Here is an 18,769-nt window from a genome sequence, read left to right on the forward strand (position 1 = left end):
TGTGAAGGCTGGGACTATAACAATGTTCAAAAGGGAACTGGATAAATTCATAGTGGCTATGTCCATAAATGGCTATTAGCCAGGATGGGTAAGGAATGGTGTCCTTAGCCTCTGTTCATCAGAGGATGGAGACGGATGGCGGGAGAGAGATCACTTGATCATTGTCTGTTAGCTTCACTCCCTCTGGGGCACCTGGCATTGGCCACTATCAGTAGACAGATACTGGGCTAGATGGACCTTTGGTCTGACCCGGTACGGCCGTTCTTATGTTCTTATGTTCTTAAAGTCAAATCAGTGGGCAGAATTCTTCCTGAGAACTGTTTGTTGCCATTTGGATGAGATTCCCGAAAGTAAGGATTTCCTGAATGCTGTTTGTAACCACCTCTGTTCAAGGACTAGTTAATGTGGTGTCAATAAACAAATTATACTAAGGAAATACCCTAACTCTGCATCATGAATTTCTCCTCCAACAGGAAACAAAATAGTAGGCTTTTTGTTGGACACAGTATCTAGATGTTTGTTGGACAACAAATGTATTCATTTATGTGGGAATGTAAATAACTGTTTCCAAACCATATACATTAATAAATAAAAACAGTTTCTACTTTAAGTGGGTAAAGATAGGAGACCCCTTAAAAGGTTACAAGTCTGAATATTGTTTGGATAAGCATCCCAGATTTTGGATGCTTAATCATACTGATTCTGAACCCCTGAATCTGCAAAGCTGGGCTGCAAATCTTGTGAGAACAACTTTGTCTGGAGATTTTTTGTTATTTCCTACCTCTGGTCATGCTTGAAAGTACTGCAAGAACATATCCTTCCGTCCCCCTCACCCAAACACACACATAGAGTGATCAGCACTGCTGGGTCCAGCCATAGCTAGAACTGGACACAATAGAAAAAACAGTATTTGACTAAAACATAAAAAATAAAAAAATGCCAATCTAAAAGACTTGTTTGCGTTTAGGGCAAAGGTTCAGAGTTGGTTCATATATCATCTGATGTGTTTCTCTCTCATTTTATACATGAGTCAAGACAGAAATGAGTTATTTTTCGGGAGGTAAAATTTTTGTTAGTATTGCTCCAGGCATTGCAGTTATACAGTGTGTGTATATATATTTTTGTGAGCTGCTGTCTATATGTTCACAGAGTCTCACATACACTCTCTACATAATCCTTTATACATTTTTGTATTTCTGCTCCAGTTTTCCTGTCACCTGCTGGCAGAAAATGCCTTAGAATTGACAAGTCACTTCTTTGAAGCAGTTGAATTGCAGCTTCTGACTCCAATACTCTGCCAGCACACATTCAACCAGCCTGCAGTCATCAGTAGCTGGCTTTCTGCTGTTCTGAAGCTTCAAATTAAATTGCTGTTGAGACTCCGTGACATAAATTAAGAACAGAAAAACCAGTTTTAAACTCATGGCTCTGAAGAAATCAGCAAACGAGTTCTATTTTGGCAGCCTGCTGCTCACAAGTCAGAAAATACGACAGCAAAGCAAATCACGTGTCCACTGTGTGTTTTATAACCCCATTCAGACTAAGCCATCTTGTAGGCACATGCTTGACTATTTTTAGTGGCTCTGCTCCCAAAATCATGGCAAAGTCTTTTAGCACTGGCTAATCCCTCCATGCTGCTTGAAAAGTAGCAAGAGATGTCAGTTGCTGGATTTTTGACTGAAGTTAATAATACCTGGATTTCAGATTTGCTGCACAGATTTGCCAAGGTGCAATAAATTCAGCTCTCTGACAACAAGCTGAGTCACTGATTACAACCTTCAGCCTTGAGAACACAGCATTTTATTTTATTTTTGTTTTTTTTTTTGTTTTCATCACCATTGCTACAGCCTTGCCTAAAATGCATGTCAGAGCTTTCCAGTGTATCCATTTGGGAATCAAACATTTCTCCTACCATTCCAAACAGGCATTGTGACATATCCTGAGAACCTGTAATTGACACAGCCCATCAGTCATAGAAACATCTCACTAAAATTAGCAGCAGCTTTTCATCCTCATGCCTCGGTCCATATGTAGAACATACAACATTGATTTTTCTTTTCTTGGCACGTAACCTCGTCTTTCCGGTACTTTGGTTCCAGACCTTCATGAGCCATGCAGGTGGCTTTTGTTGCTCCACAGCTCATATTCTTGACAGTTACTGCATCTATACAATACTTCTGTATTCATCCAGGCTGAAACATTCTCACAAACAGTTACTTAAGATTACCGGCATTAGCACATAAATATAATAGTAATTAATAACACTTTGGCTTCTTAAAAGTGCCCAGGGCAGCTTGGTATGGCACTTTTTCAACAGCACCAAAAAGGCTAACAACTAGGCTTTTCTCCTTTGTTTTTGAACTTTATTTGGTCTAAGCTGAGTTTCTTAAATTGTATTGGAAAGGTAGATGATTCACAATAATACTTGCGGCTTTCACTTGTAGGACCCAATATATTCAGGAATGGCCTCTCCTTTGGGGTTGCCTCTATTTTTGGATGCCCAACTTGAGATCATTAGGGCCTGAATTTCAGAGGTACTGAGCCCTCACAGCTCTCACTTAAGCCAATGGAAACTGGGAATATTCAGTCTCTCTGAAAATCAGATTAATGCTGGGCACCCAAAAGTAGAGATCATTTTGAAAAGGCACCCCAGGTCATCATCTTGAATCTAAATTGGTAGCAAATAGTGACCAAAGACATTATCATCTGATCTCTATCCCATATGAAATGAGTGGTCTGAGTGTAGGGGAGAGATTTTCACAGGACAAAACCCATCATCCACCCTGGAATCCTTATTTGCTGCCTCAGCATGAAGGCTGAGCATTGAATGGATGTTGGACTCTTACCTTCCTATGAAGTGATCACCCTTGGTCAGGGGTAAGGTGCATTGGCTTGCATGTACAACAGTAGAAGGTCTTACAGAATATTAAAAGCAACTTACTGATCGATTGGAATCTATAATGTTTGATTAACCTTTTCTTACAACATCTATTAATCATTTAGGAGCCATATTATTCATAGTTTTTAAGTCCATAAGAGACCTTTATGATCATTTAGGTGTAAATTTCACTTTACCAATTGCACCAATACATTTCTGAGTGAGAGCACACAGTGAGCGAACTTAGAAACCCAAGAGTTCTCTTCAGATTCTTTTCTATAGAGAAATTGGATCTTCTCTTGTTTTTCTTGAACAAATGCATTTTTTTTCTACACAGTCTCCCTATTTTTGCCAAGGTGTTTAGAAATGGTAAAGCTGGAAACTGAAGAATGCTGGCAGCACTGATTGCGGCAGCATGCTTACTCCTGTGGTATTTTCCCAACAGCTGTTTCTGCTTCCCTGTAATTTGTTCAGGATTTGCGTCAGGACCCTTGAGTTCACCTTCTGAAAAACATTTTTTTTTTCAGAGGAAAAATGCTTTTGCACTGCCTTTTTAAAATGAGAACAGTTCGCCACTCGATTGAAAGCAAATTAGTGCAATGTTTGCAATAACGTTGGTACGTTTGTTTCCCAGGCATGTTCCTGACACTCACTATTATTTTTTTTCTACAAGAAAATGGCAGACAGGTGGTGTGGAAATCACACTAAGCAAAGAGCCCCCTCAGTACAGACAGGTTTGACTTTTCTAAGTGAATTAGCACTCCATCTTCCAAGGTTCTAAGAACATGACTTCTGGTCACAGTCCCTCACAAGACTTTGCAGGGTTGAACCCTTATACACCAATGACAGGTTTCTTTGTTCAGAGCAAAGGTGCCTGTTATTAGCCATTATTCAGCTCTATCCAGGTATTTATATGCCACTCATTATTAGAGTATCTGTGCACTTTACAATTGTTAACTAATGTTATTTTAACAACACCCCTGTGAAATAGGGAGATATTATCTATGGTTTGCTAGTGGTAGGGGCAAACTGAGGCACAAGGTAGATTAGTGACTTATCAAGGTTACCCAGAAAGTCTGTGCTGAACCAGGTATTGCAAACAGGTCTCTTGAATCCCAGTCCTGTGCCTTATCTACTAGACTATTCTTCCTGTCTTAAACCAGCATGCCTTCCTTGTATCTATGTGCAGATTATATATATATGTTTATAACAACTGATGAGAGAAACACTGGGAAATCACATAAACCCCAGTCAGACCTTTGAAATTCCTTTATTGACTTGACCTTCTTTTCTTGGAAGGGAATCCTATGTACTTAAATTTTAGCCAGTTCAGTTTATAACCAAAATCTTTAGTTGTTGATCATGGCCATTTCTTGCAACTGATTTTGAAAATAAGCCTTTTCCACATTAATTTATTACATTGTTTGCACAATATATTTTACTGTGTGTCTGGCACAAACTGAATTCAGGTTAACATACAGTAGGGAGGATGGTTGGAAAAAATGAGTGAGCTGTCCCCAAAATAAATACCCCTTTGGTTTTCAATTCAGATTCTCCAAATGGCCATTAGATAACAAGTATGTACAGGCAGGATGCTCGTAGTCCATCCTGCAGATGTCTGCTGTCTCGGCAGTGTCAAATGAATCACTATCTGCTCCCACAGTGCTGGCTCACTGAGAAATAAATGGTGTTTTCCAGATTCAGCTTCTGAAAGATATGACTTTGGAGATGCTATTTATGAAACACTGTGCACTAGTAATTTCTGTTTGCTCTTCTATAACTCCTCTCTCTGTTCCTTTGGCTTTTTTCCTTGACTTTAAATTCTTTATCTTAGGCCTGGTCTGCACTTACAAGTTAGGTCAACTTTGCAATGTCTGATAGGAGTGTGAAAAAAACCACACCCTGACCCACATAGCTATACTGACAACCACCCAAGTGTAGACACAGCTATGTCAATGAAAGAATGCTTCCATGAATGTACCCACCATTCCTACACCAATGGAAAAATTTCTCGGGTCAGTGCAGTGACTGCATCTACGCTAGGAGGCTATGCTGGCATAGCTATGGTGGTGTAGCTACACCAGTATTGTCTCCATAGTATAGAAGTATGCTTAGGCCTAGTCTACACTAGGACATTAGGTCAGTATAACTACATTGCTCAGGGATGTGAAAAATCCACACTCCTATGAAATGCAGTTAAACTGACCTACCTCCCAACGTAGGCAATGCTAGATCAATGTGAGAATTCTCGGGGAGGTTGATTACCTATGCCGATGGGAAAACCCCTCCCATCAGTGTACGTAGCGTCTTCGCTGAAGCACTACGCAGAGCTGCAGCATTGTAAGTGTAGACAAGATGTAAATCTTTAGAGTAATTTTGTAGTATAAAGGTAGAATATGTTTCTGAGCTGACTTCCTAAACATAGTAGTGCTTTTCATTTAACACCTAGAATCATAATGAAATGTTTCCTGGCACGCGGAATGCTGTATCTTAAATCACTTTTACGCTGAGTTCAGGAGGTGTTAAGCTTTGTCTCATTTTGACATCTTCATTTGTGATCTGGAAGAGTGAGTAATGGTAGGGCCCCAATTTAGTAAGGTACTTGAGCACGTACCTAACTTTAAGCACAGGAGTACTCTGTCAAAATCAGTGAGATTACTCACATGCTTACTACTAGAATGCTAAGTACCTTGCTGAATTAGGGTGTAAATTAAGAAGAGTTGCAAACACCAGTAAAGACAGAGAAATAATAAGAACTTTAGAGAGATCAGAAACATGGGCAGAAAACTGCTTGGAAAAAAATCAGGCTAATACATGGGAGGAAATCATCCAAATTTATGTTCTCAAACCAGGAATTCAGTAATGCTGAAAGAGACCTAGGGATGCTAACAGTAATTTAGACATGAGCTTTCAATGCAGTAATGATGTAGAAAGGCCACTGTAAAAGCATCACAGTTTAGAGAGGTAATAGTCTCTGATGCGGCTTATTGATTTTTAAGGCCTAAGGGACTATTATGATTATCTAGACTGACTTCCTGCAGAACACAAAACATAACTTCTGGTTGAACTAGAGCATATCTTTTAGAAAGACACCCAGTCTGGAGACCAAATTACCAGAAAGATATGGGCTGTCACTTAAGAGAAAAAACATAAGAATGGCCCTACTGGCTCAGACCAAAGGTCTATTATCCTGTCTTTTGACAGTGCCAGGTACCCCAGAAGGAATGAACAGAACATGTAATCATAGAAGATTACGATTGGAAGGTCATCTAGTCCAACCCCCTGCTCAAAGCAAGGCCAAACTCTAGACACATTTTTACCCCAGTTCCCTAAATGGTCCCCTCAAGGATTGAACTCACAATGCTGGATTTAGCAGGCCAATGCTCAAACCACTGAGCTATCCCTCCCCCTGTGATCCAGCCCCTCTTGCTCATTCCCAGCTCCTGGCAAAACATTAAAAGAACTAAATATGGGCAGCTAGTCTACGAGACCACTTGGCTGTGGGGGAATATTACAAGAGTGTACAAATATGCGAAGACTGTAAACATTCAGAAGAACTGAATTCTATTAGGTACCACTGCACTGTGGTACCTAACAGAATAATTAATTGTAATGAGATGAAATTAAGAAAAAAAATTAGGCCTTGTCAACAAAGGGAAATTGTACCGGTTTAATTTAAATAAAGTTTTTTTTAAAAAAAAAGTTTTAGGTTTAACCAGTGTAAATTCTTGGGTGGGCACTTTCATTTTGGTGTAAGAGTAGCTTAAACCTGTTCTCAGTTGACTTAAGCTAAACCAAAAAAAAGCCATTCTTAAACTGAAATAAGAGTTTCTACACAGGGGTTTGCTGTGGCCCAACTAAAGTGTTTTAAATTCACACATTAGGTGCAGCGTTCTCATATAAACAAGCCCTTAGGCTGTAGATCAAAAAAAGCTTCCTGACACAGAGATGCCATGCTATAGGCTGTGGAATAGTCTCCCGGGTGGGCGTGGTGATAGCCCCATTGGTACTTTTTAGACTGTAATGACCAAATATTAGAAAAAAAGTACTGTAGGGAACAATCCTGCATTGGCCAGAAAATGGACTGGATGATCTAGTAATTCTTTACTATATATAACTCCTATGACTGTGAGAGAAGCAATGATCATCTCCCCTATTTGGCTAATTGAGACTATCTTCATTATTTAAGAATCTCTTTCCACACAATTCCTTCCTCATCTCACTGACTGATATTCAGCTAAGCCACTTCATCCACGTAAATTTCTCCTCCAATCTGCTATAGAATTTACACTATTGATTTACTATTGTATTACTTCATTTCCATTTCTAAGGTGGTCCAGGATTTATTGATTGATATTTCCAAGAGTTGTCTTTTCTCACCTGATTCATTTTTCTTAGCATAAATAGCTCCAATTCATACATTTACTTGTTCTCAGAGACATCAGAAGACTCCTGTTGAGGAATTCTCTTGATTTCTGGGTAATCTTTATTACCCTAACATTCTCATCTTCCAGCAGCAGCTGTCAAGGATAGTTTGCACATTCTAGCAGCTCTAGCTGAGCCTGACCCATGAAAATCAGTGGAAACATGGGCTTTGGATCAGGTCCTTTTATCTTCCACATTTCCCAGGAATACAACCTATCTTGTGATTTTTCAGTCTATTTTGGATTTTTTTCAGTCAGACTTCCCACTTAGTAGCCAGAAAGTTCCTGAGACTCAGCCCCATCATTGCAATTTCATACCCATGTCTTTGACAGTCACTACTGGCCTCTGCTGTAGGAAACTGATACATGATTTAAAAGGGAATACATGTATTTTAGATATATGTCTCTCTCTGTGTGTATCTATCTATTCATTGATAGATGTGGATATATAAAATGCTTGTTACTATTGGGCTAGTCTCTGAGATCTTATCCAGTCAGGAGTATGTTGGGATGGTTTCTGAGACTGAGTAGCCTCCGAGACATTATCCACCTGTTTCCCAGGAATTCAACTCAGCACTGAGGTTTCTTTATTGTCATAAGATCAAACTACACTTGAGCTGATCAGGCTGAAGTTTAGAGGGCAGATACAGAGTATACCACACATCCAACATATATTATCATGAATCAGCTTATATACACACTTACACTTAATATTATTGGTTAATACATCATATCAAGCATCAAGTTTGATCAAGTATTTTGATAGGTCTTACTAATTTTTGTAGTCTATCCTGGTCTAGGTCACAAGATGTTTGTGTGCTGCACTATATGATAGGTGACAGCTATAAAATATCACATATTGCTTACTATCCTCCTATTGCTTTGCTATGAGCTACATCTTTTACATATTTGCAAGGCTACTGTAAATTCATACTTTCTTCATTGTCTCATGTCTACGCTCAGAATAGGCCTAGAGTTACTTGAATTTTAGAGCTGTGCTGATGGCAATTCTATTTCACAAAGGATTTTGAGATTTTGAAATATGGCTTCCTTCCAAATTGAAACAATAACCCACAATTTTGAAATTCTCCACAAAAAAAAATACTGAAGAAAAAAAATTGTTTTGGTCAATCAAAACATTCTGTTTTGACAAAATCAAAATATTTCATTTTGAGTTTGACTTTTTATATTATATTATAAAACAAATTTGAAATGAAAAGTTATTTCAAAACCAAAAAAAATCAACGTTTTGATCCAAAATTTTGATGTATATGGCTCCAGCAAAGTTTTTCTATCCAGCTTCATTAATTTATTTAAAAAACATATTTCTCTGTTTAAAAACTTATGTTCCATATTTCATCTGCAAGCAAATATTTAAAGGTATACATGTCAGAATGTTGTACCAAGAGCTAAGAAATTGCCACCACTTCCATTCATGAAAGCATTCATTATGCTTCCTCCCTCAAGAAAACCAAGTCATAAGAGCAAACAACATTCACAGAGGAGAAGCCTAGTCTCAGGAGCCCAGCAAAAGCCCGCTGGTATATTTGAACTCCAGTGAGGAGAAGCTGTGGCTGGGGAGCACGCATAAGCATATTTTAAGCATCTGCACAGTCTACTGTGAGCAGTATTACATTTTGGTGTCTTGAAGTGAATCGAGCCTATTTTATGGACAGAGCTTGGAAAAGTACCACTGCCCTTTTTTCCACTTCAGTCTTTAACTAAAGACAAGTTCAAGGAACCTAGTTTTAAGAAAGTACTGAGCATCTTCCTCTAAAAATCAGGCCATGGTAAGTAATCTCCATGTCAACAGGACTACAGAGGTATCTTTGGGTATCTGGCTGGTGAGTCTTGCCAACCTGCGCAGGGTTTAGCTGATCGCCATATTTGGGTTCGGGAAGGAATTTTCCTCCAGGGCAGATTGGCAGAGGCCTGGGGAGTTTTCGCCTTCTTCTGCAGCGTGGGGCCCGGATCATTTGCTGGAAGATTCTCTGCACCTTGAAGTCTTTAAACCATGATTTGAGGACTTCAGTGTCTCAGACATAGGTTTGATACAGGAGTGGGTGAGTGAGGGTACGTCTACACTGCACGATTATTTCGAATTAGCTTAAACCGATATTACAAAACAGATCTAATAAAATCGGCTTAGCTCGTCCACAGTGGGATCCCGAAATCGATTGTTTGCGTCCATGGTCCAAAGCTACCATCGATTTCAGGAGTGGTGCACTGTGGGTAGCTGTTCCTCAGCTATCCCATAGTTCCCACTTCCGTGTTGAGAGCACAGTGCCTGATGGGGCAGAAAACATTGCCCCGGGTGGGTTTTGGGGCTGTGTACAGCCTCCCCTCCTTTGTGAAGGCAGCAGACCCCTTTGCGCCCTTTTCGGGAGGCATTGAGCAAACGCCATAGCACAGCATACGTTCCCTTTTTTTTGTCACGTGTGGGGGGGGAATAAATGGAAGGAGCTGTTCCCTGAACCACGCCAGACACTGTGTTTGACACTACAGGACACTGGTTAGCTCAGCCAAGAATGGCAACTAATTCTTAAGGACTCGTGTGACTGTGGGTAGCGTGCAGTGCGCCAGTACCTCTCCTCCACTTCATGAGCATCATATTGCAGTCCTCTGAGACTTCCCGTTACGTTGCACCGCCACGCTGTGTATCCTGGAAGTTTTTATTCAATCGCTTGGCATTTCGTGTCTCGTACGGAGTGGATACAAAGATGTGTTGCCCATATAACAGCGATCAGACTAGTATACTCCCGTAACGTCCATGTGGAGCTCTTTTTCGATTTCAAGACGCATCGCAGCCGTGCTGATCAGGCTCCACGCTGGGCAAGAGAAATGTAATTCAAAAGTTCGGGGGCTTTCCTGTTTACCTTGCCCGCTGATCCGAGTCAGATTGCTTTCAGAGCGTCAGTGCTGCACTCTGGATTTGCGCCGTGAGGCAATAACGTCGATTTCCGTCCACATGACCTACATCGATTATCTCTATCGATTAGCGCTACTACTCTCCGTCTGGAGGAGTCCGAATCGATTTAGGAGCCGGCCCTCCATTTAAACGTCGATACTAGGACGACGTCGTGTGAACGGATACAGCGTTAAATCGGTATATCGGCCATTAAACCGATTTAAAGTCGCAGTGTAGACCTGGCCTGAGATTCTGTGGCCTGCATTGTGCAGGAAGTCAGGCTAGATGATCGTAATGGTACCTTCTGACCTTAAAGTCTATGATTCTATGGAAGCATTATTTGAAGACAATGTGGTTGCATGGGGAAGGGGAATGGAGTGTAACTGAGGCACTTGCAAATCTAAATTGACCTGCAGAACCTTTATTATTGGGGCTCACGGATCTTTGAGTCTCAGAAATACATAGTAGTACAGTTGCTTTATACGAGCCATGTGCAAGGAAGTTCAAATTACGGGAAACAAGACAATAAATGACACAGCAATGGTTGTGCAAACAGGGAACTAAATGTTGTTAAAATGGAAATTCTGCAAGTGGGCAGTGCTGACCTCTAGAGAGATTTTTCTGTCTGTGGGGTCCTTGGAATAGATTAATCTTTCAAAGGGAGTTCCCTGGGAAGCTTTCCTTGGAACATATTTCCCTTTGATCTCTAGTATATTACTTCTCTTATGCAGCCAGCCAAAGTTTAAAAACTAACTTGATTCCCCTTTGACTGATAACTTCTGAAGTTAGATCTGAGCTTGGTGTGATCAGAAGCATCCTGGGAGCTGGGGAAGCATTGTAAGCAGATCAGGTGGCACTTACACAGGGTAGCCCGAGATGGAAATTTTGGAGACCACATTTAAGAGAATGGTCACACAGAAATGGTCTCTTAGCGAGCAGAACAAGTTCTAGGGCTACATCCTCAGCTGCTGTAAACTGACATAACTCCACTGAAGTCAGTAGAGCTAGATGAATTTATATCAGCCAAGAATCCATCCCTTAAAATTTAAATTTTCTCAAATATCCCTAAACCAGTGTTCCCACAACATCCCTGTAGTCAGCTCTGTTTCTTGCTGCAATGAAGCTTGAGATCTGCTACCAATAGATGCTTCTCTGACCTAAATCATTTAGCTTGGCAGCTCATAAAATATGGAAACTCTAACACTCAAAATTCCCCACTCTCATTTGATTACTGCTTAGGGACAGACTCTTGATATCAGACAGAAATTTACAGATTGTGGCATGTTATCAAAACTATAATGAAATCTTGTGCAGGCAGAGTAATGAGAGAGGGCTATTTGTCAAGACATACTGAACAGGAAAACAAAATCCCACTGTGGAAAGCAGGAGTGCCTGCTCTCCTTACAGATATTGTGAAAATGAAATGAGGCTCTTTTTTCCCTCTCCTTTAATCAAAACTAAGTGTTCAGTATGAAAACAAAAGTGATATCAAATAACTTTTGCTGATAAAAATGTTGGCTGGAAACAAATGACCTATAATTTTTACAGAAACAACATAAAAAATGTTTGTCTAAGTTGAGTTTTGTGACCGTATGATCAAAATGTTCCTACCATGGCAATGCTCATGTTACTGACATTACTAGGGTGATGTTGGCTTTGATACTATGTGAAATAGCGGGCATCTGTGAAATCACCCTGGGAAGTTAGGTGCAAGGCAGACTGATATTACTTAGGGGAATCTCTTGTGAATACATGTCTGTGTTTTGACCCCGCCTGTTGCTGGCTGTAACCAGTTCTCTATGCAAGGTTTATGTAGAGGCTTAAAGTGGAAGTATTGCCTAATGATTAAAGTGAAGGAGTGGGAGTTCTAAGTGCCGGGAACTATTTCTGACTGCTTCTAATTTGTATTGTCACTAAATCTTTCTGACTTCCTATTACTTAGGCCTGGTCTACACTATAGGGTTAGATCAATGTAGGCTGCCTTGTGCCAATCTAGCTGTGAAGTGACTTCACTTAAATTCGGCCCCTGCTGAAGTAAATACCTCTCTACGGTGACTTAGTAACACCACCTCCTTGAGCAACATAGAGTCACAATCGATGTAATTAGTTCAACACAGTGTCAGTGAAGACATGTTGCTTATGTCAACTAGTATAGGCTTTCAGGAGCTGTCCTACAATACAATTGATACAAGCACTCCTGACACAATCGGTTTAATAACTGTGGTGGCTTTATGCCAATGTAAATTAGGTGGACATAATGTTGTAGCGTAGACATAACCTTAGTTACCTAAAGGGACTGTTGTGAGACTTAACTAGTTATACAGTAGAGTTATAGATGCTCAGCACTTCTGAAAATCAGGCTGTTACTTAGATGACAAAATAGTGCTTAACTTGAGGCACCCAAGTTCAAAAACTTTGGCTTGTATGCCCTCGTTCCAGGCTCCTTGTGCATTCATATAATCTTATTAGTGTCTTGCTAATAAACTAGCATGACAGGAGAAAGGTGCAACAGGATTGCGGTATTGGGAGTTTCACAAGGAACTGCTCTATCTAGTGGTGTGAGTTGCTCACTTTCTTGAGCACTGAATTATTGAATGAACACATAAATGCAGAGGATTAAAGAGGAAGAAACAGTGGAGGACTAAATGGGGGTAAGAGAGTACTTAACTTCTGATTATAAATACAGTTTATTTATTTATTTAGCATGTGCATAGTTGTCTAGCCAAGCGATGGCATCTTCAGTGACGTGATGCAGTTCTTCTAGGCCGCCACTGAACCTAGTCAGCAGGCATTCATCAACAACGAGTGTCATCATCTGTGTTGTGACACAGCTCCACAAAGGGCTGTCACGAAGGCCCCCGTGATACTGGTTGGCTGCACAGAGACCTTGCCTGGTCCTGAACCTGTTCAACAGAGACCATAGGCGACAGGGCAGGTCAAAACCAGGCAGGCAAATTGTGGGGTCAGCGACGAGGGACTGGTTGGGGATTATAGCAGATCTATAATAGATCTATACAGTCTATTACAAAGCACAGCAATGCACGGTTACTGCCTATCAACAGGGCAGCTGGAGGTTTCCTTTTTACTAACAAATGTCTAGTGCAGCTGTGTTTGTACACAGTAACAGCATCTGTAAACACCATTTTGATGTGTCCACTTCCCCATCTGTTAATCACCTACATCCACAGTACTCAAAGATTTATAGGCACCTAACTCCCAATGGGAGTGTAATGGGAGAGATTCCCTCTTCAATCAGGAAGGGGCAAAAAAACTCTGAGCACAATCAGGGCCACCTGAGAGTTCTGTCACATCTAAAGAGGAATGGCTCCTTAAAAGAGAGGATACAAGCCCAGTGTAAGGTGCCGCTTGGAGGTAAACAGAATTAAAGCTCCACAGAGCAGAGGCTGTTTATTAGGAAAAGGAGCCAGATCCTCTACAGAAGAGAGGGACCTCCTTTACATTGTTTTCTCTTTTTGTTTAGAACGCAGGGTGCTCACCTGGGTCCTTTAGACACAAGGGGTGTAGAGGCCCAGTCTCCTTCACAGAGACCATTGACCTCTTATCTTTTTGGAGAACTGCTGGGTGAGACAGGACTGCTTTGTGTTCTGCAGTGTTATTTGTTTTGCCCATTCCATTTTGGAGTGCTCTATGGCTATGGCTTTATGGTTGCCACCTCCCTAAGACATATGGCCAAATGAGCACACAAAGCGGTCTGAACTGGCTTAACTAGCAATGCCTACAGTCAGAGGAGGATGTCTGTGATGAGACAGGTGCCAACCTTTGCCCCATGGGCTGCGCTAGAGGTACAACCTCTGATGGGGAGTTAGATATCTAAATAGCTTTGAAGATCGAGGCTGAAATCTCTAACTGTGTGTGTGTGGGGTTTTTTGATTTTTATTTTTTTGCTTTTTTTGGAATTGATAGATGTGTATATTTATATGTCTGAGTGGAGTGATTGACTATTAACCCTGGTGTCTGGGGGAAAAGGAATATAAAAATGTGTCTGTCTGTTGGTTTAGCTTTCTCAAATAGAATGGAAGAAACTGATAGTTACAGACACTTACGTCTAGTTTTTGTGACAGCTGTGGTAATCACCAAGTTTTGTTAAACAAGAGTACAAACAGTAAATGCTGGTGTGACATTTGGGAGAGTGTGAAATGATTTACAAGACAGGAAGAATGGCCTTGGACAAAGACAAGTGATCACAGGACTGAAGATGGCAGAGGTCTGATAACTCTGTAGCTCTATTCATCTTGACCAAAAATCCACCAGCAGGAGTGATTTTATCTTCACTATCCCCCTCAAAATGTAAATTACAGCGCATTCTAAGAAACCCCAGGAGCAGAGGTGGAGGAAAAAGAGAGGTAACATTACCACTTTTATCTGGGTCTACTGACACCCCAATCCAGCAACTTCTTGACTATTGTGAACTTCAGTGTATCTGTGTGCAAGTCTTTGAGGGACTGGGGTCATAAACTGTAAAATCTTTAGAGCAGGGATGGTAACTTCCTTTGTTCCACTAGGGCAGTTTACATAGATTTGCCTTCCCATGGTAGTCTTGGAAAATACAGATTTCAGTCCCCTTTGCTGCAGTTATCACAGCAATACAACACTGTTAATCACCTTTAGTGATATTTGTACAATCTCTAGTAGAATGGGCCCCAGACACGACTAAAGAATCTGGTTATTATATCACTACTGCTGCTAATAATACTTAATACACACAGTAATGACTTAATATATCTGTGCATTAAAACCACAATTAAATTTCCAGATTATATTAGTAACATATCTTGACAAAAATACTCCAAAAATGGTGCAAATTTCTCTCTGAAAATAACTGAATTATCTCCCCCTGGAGTGTCATGCTCAGTGTAATATTACCCATAAATCTAGAATTATGATTTCCTTTAATAATTCTCCTCATAGTGTTTTACTGATCTCTTTCTTGTCACTGCATCACTCTGAAACATCTGTGTTTTTTCCTTCAACTCACCATCAGTTCTTATTTGAAAAGTCTGTAAATTCTGTGCGTCTCTGAAATCTATAGATAATTAATTCCAGAAGTGAGTGTCCACAACAAGTTATGTAGCTGTGGTTGCACTTGATTTAACGATATACAGTGCTTTGTTAGGTAGAGATCAAAGAGTATAATTTTACTAACATATATTTGCCAGATTTGAAAAGAATGGACTGAACTGCACTTAAAAAGAGAGAGAGACTAAAGCACATTTTTCTTGGAATACAGAGTATAGAGATGAAAACCAAGAATTTTCATGTGTGTAAGTCCATTGAAAGGGTTTCCAGTCAATAGCCTTTCTGTGAACTGTATTAAAATCATGTTTTCTCATTTTAGAAAGGCAAAAAAATCCCAAGAGTTTGCTTTAGAATACCTGGAAGAGGGAGTCTGCAATGAAGATAGCAGGCAATGAGGAAGGGGAGATATTACAACTGAAAGTAACGCATGAATGGGTATAATATGCAACATGCAGAAGACAGAGTTGGAAGGGGGAGAGGTCAGATTGGACATACAATGCAAAATTAATTTCCAATCCCAAAAACGTTTATACATCTGAGTAACTTTACATTATGAATAATCCTAGTGAAATCAATAATACTGCATATGTGCCTAAGTGTTTGCAGGATCAAGGTCTTATTTTATATAGCAACTTTCATACAAACTGTGGGCCTCATTCTGCTAGGTACTAAAAGCCTCAGTTCAGCAAAGTACTTAAGCACTAATTTTAAGCATCTGAGAAGTCCACTGACTGCAATAGGATTACTCATCTACCTGAAATTAGGTGCTTGCTTAAGTACCTTGTTGAACTGGTGCCTGCATACCTTCAACTTCCTTGACTTCCAAGTATTCCACACCTTATTGGAGGTGCTCACCACATTTCAGGATTGGCTCAAATATTCCAAAATATTATACAAATTAAATAACATAGGCCAATGTTGTTTCTGACCAGAACGCTCTATTGTAAGCAATTAAAAATCAATAGCATAGATTCCGAGGCCAGAAGGGACCACTGTGATCAGCTAGCCTGATCTCCTGTATAATATTGATCACAGAACTTTTCCAAAATAATTCCTAGAGTAAATATTTGAGAAAAAACATCCCATCTTTATTTTAAAATTGTCAGTAATGGAGAATCCATCACTACTCTTGGTAAATTGTTCCAATGGTTAAGTACTGTCACTATTAAAAATGTACTCATTGTTTCCAGTCTGAGTTGATCTAGGTTCAGCTTCTAGCCATGGGATTGTGTTATGCATTTCTCAACTGGATTAAGAGCCAATTATTAAATATTTGTTCTCCACATAGGTACACTGCTTATAGGCTATAATCAAGTCACCCCTTAACCTTCTCTTTGTTTAGCTAAAAACACTGATCTCCATGAGTATATCACAATAAGACGTGTTTTCTAAACTTTTCATCATTCTCATGGCTCTTCTCTGAACCTTGTTTACTTTATCAACTTACTTCTTAAATTGTGGACACTAGAAATGGACACAGGATTCCAGCAGCAGTGGCACTAGTGCCAGATATAGAGCTAAAATAATCTCTTTCTCCTATTCGAGATTTCCCTGTTTGTGCATCTAAGGATTGCATTAGCCATTATGGCCACAATGTCACGCTGGGAGCTGATGTTCACTGTTTATCCACCACAGCTCCCAAATCTTTTTTCAAAGTCACTTCTTCCCAGGAGAGAGTCCCCCATCATGTAAGTATGGTCTACATGCTTTTTTCTTAGATGTAAACATTAGATTTAGTCATATTAAAAGTCCTTTTCTTTTCTTTTGCCCAGTTTACCAAGAGTTCAAGATTGCTCTGTACCAGTGACTTGTCCGCTTCATTATTTACCACTTTCCCAATTTTTGTATCATTTGCAAACTTTCAGTGATGATTTTATGTTTTCTTCCAGGTCATTAATAAAAATGTGAAATAGAGTAGGGCTAACAACTAGTACTTGCAGGGATCCTACTAGAAATACATCAATTTGATGATGATTTCCCATTTACAATTACATGTTGAGACCTATCAGCTTTTAATCCATTTAATGTGTGCCATGTTAATTGTATATATATTGAGTTTATCAAAATGTAATGCAGTACTGAGTCAAATGCCTTCCAGAAGGCTATTACATCAACACTATTACCTTTAGCAACCAAACTTGTAATCTCATCAAAAAAAAGATCAAGTTTGACAGGATCTATTTTCTATGGCATGTTACACTTCAAATAAAACGTATCAAAGGCAGGGAAGAATTAAGCAGTACAAGTAGGGAACAAACTGGAAAAAAGATAAAGAATAGATGAGGTTGAAAAATAAAAGCTGTCCTGGATAGTAACAGCTATAAACATGATCTTCATAACAATAATAGTATCAAGATTTTGTTTCAGAATGGCAAAGTTCTCATCTCCTCTGCAGTGCTTTACTCCTGCTGTTTTAGGTTTAGAAAGTCTGGTTGAAGGCTTGGCAGAGATAGAAAGCAGAGGTAAATTCTCTTTCATTGTCAATGCAGTGTCTCTGGAATGTGCAGGAAACTGAAAAAGTCTATAACGATAGGTACCATGGAGTAGCATGTGTGCCTCCGTTGACAGTCAATTTTTTTTCAGTCGTTTACTGCACCACATGACAAAACTCTAATGGCCTGATTCTCCTTTACATTATAAGAGCCCTTTATTCTGTATTAGTATTATTGTTATTTATCATTATTTGTATCATAGTACCTAGGAGTCTCAGATATGGGTGATGAGCCCATTGTGCCAGGCACTGTACAAACACAGAACAGAAAGACAGTTCCTGCATCCAACAGCTTACAACTTAAGTATAAGACAAGAGACAATTATATGAATACAGACACATTGATGGAGGATTATAAGGAAACAATGAGACAAAACTGGTCAATATGATGTGCTGTAGTATCAGCTAGGGTGACCAGATGTCCTGATTTTATAGGGACAGCCCCAATTTTGGGTCTTTTTCTTATATAGGCTCCTATTACTACCAACCCCCTGTCCCGATTTTTCACATTTGCTGTCTGGTCACCCTAGTGTCAGCATACCAGCAACCTACCCATTGCTGTGGTTTTTTAGGATCCATGACAAAAGAGAGTTTTAAGGTGGAATCTGTTGCCTGACCTATTAAGTATTCATTATATTGATTACTTAAGAAATTCCAGTTAACAGTATGAAGTTTTCTAGGTTCTTTTCCAAAGATGAGGTCCTGTATTAAAATTAAAATGTAGGTAGGAACCCCCACATGCACAGTTGCAACACTCACACTTAGAAAAATATCTTCTGTATTCACAATAGTTTTATTAACACAGTTAACAAAGTTACAAACACTCCAACCCAGCAAAGTAGATAGAGATAATACAGAATGTGAGTCTGAGCATTCACATACTCATAGCATCCCTTGCAAAAGGACCCAAAGTTATCCTCCTCATCATCCTCACCTTCACCACCATCAGTGGTTATCATTTGAGCATCTCCCAAGAGTTACATCTTCCAAGGCCCGCAGGCCAGTATACAACTTTTATAATGTGTTATGCT

This window comes from Chelonoidis abingdonii, chromosome 3 (assembly GCF_003597395.2).
Source record: "Chelonoidis abingdonii isolate Lonesome George chromosome 3, CheloAbing_2.0, whole genome shotgun sequence".
Lineage (NCBI taxonomy): Eukaryota > Metazoa > Chordata > Testudines > Testudinidae > Chelonoidis > Chelonoidis abingdonii.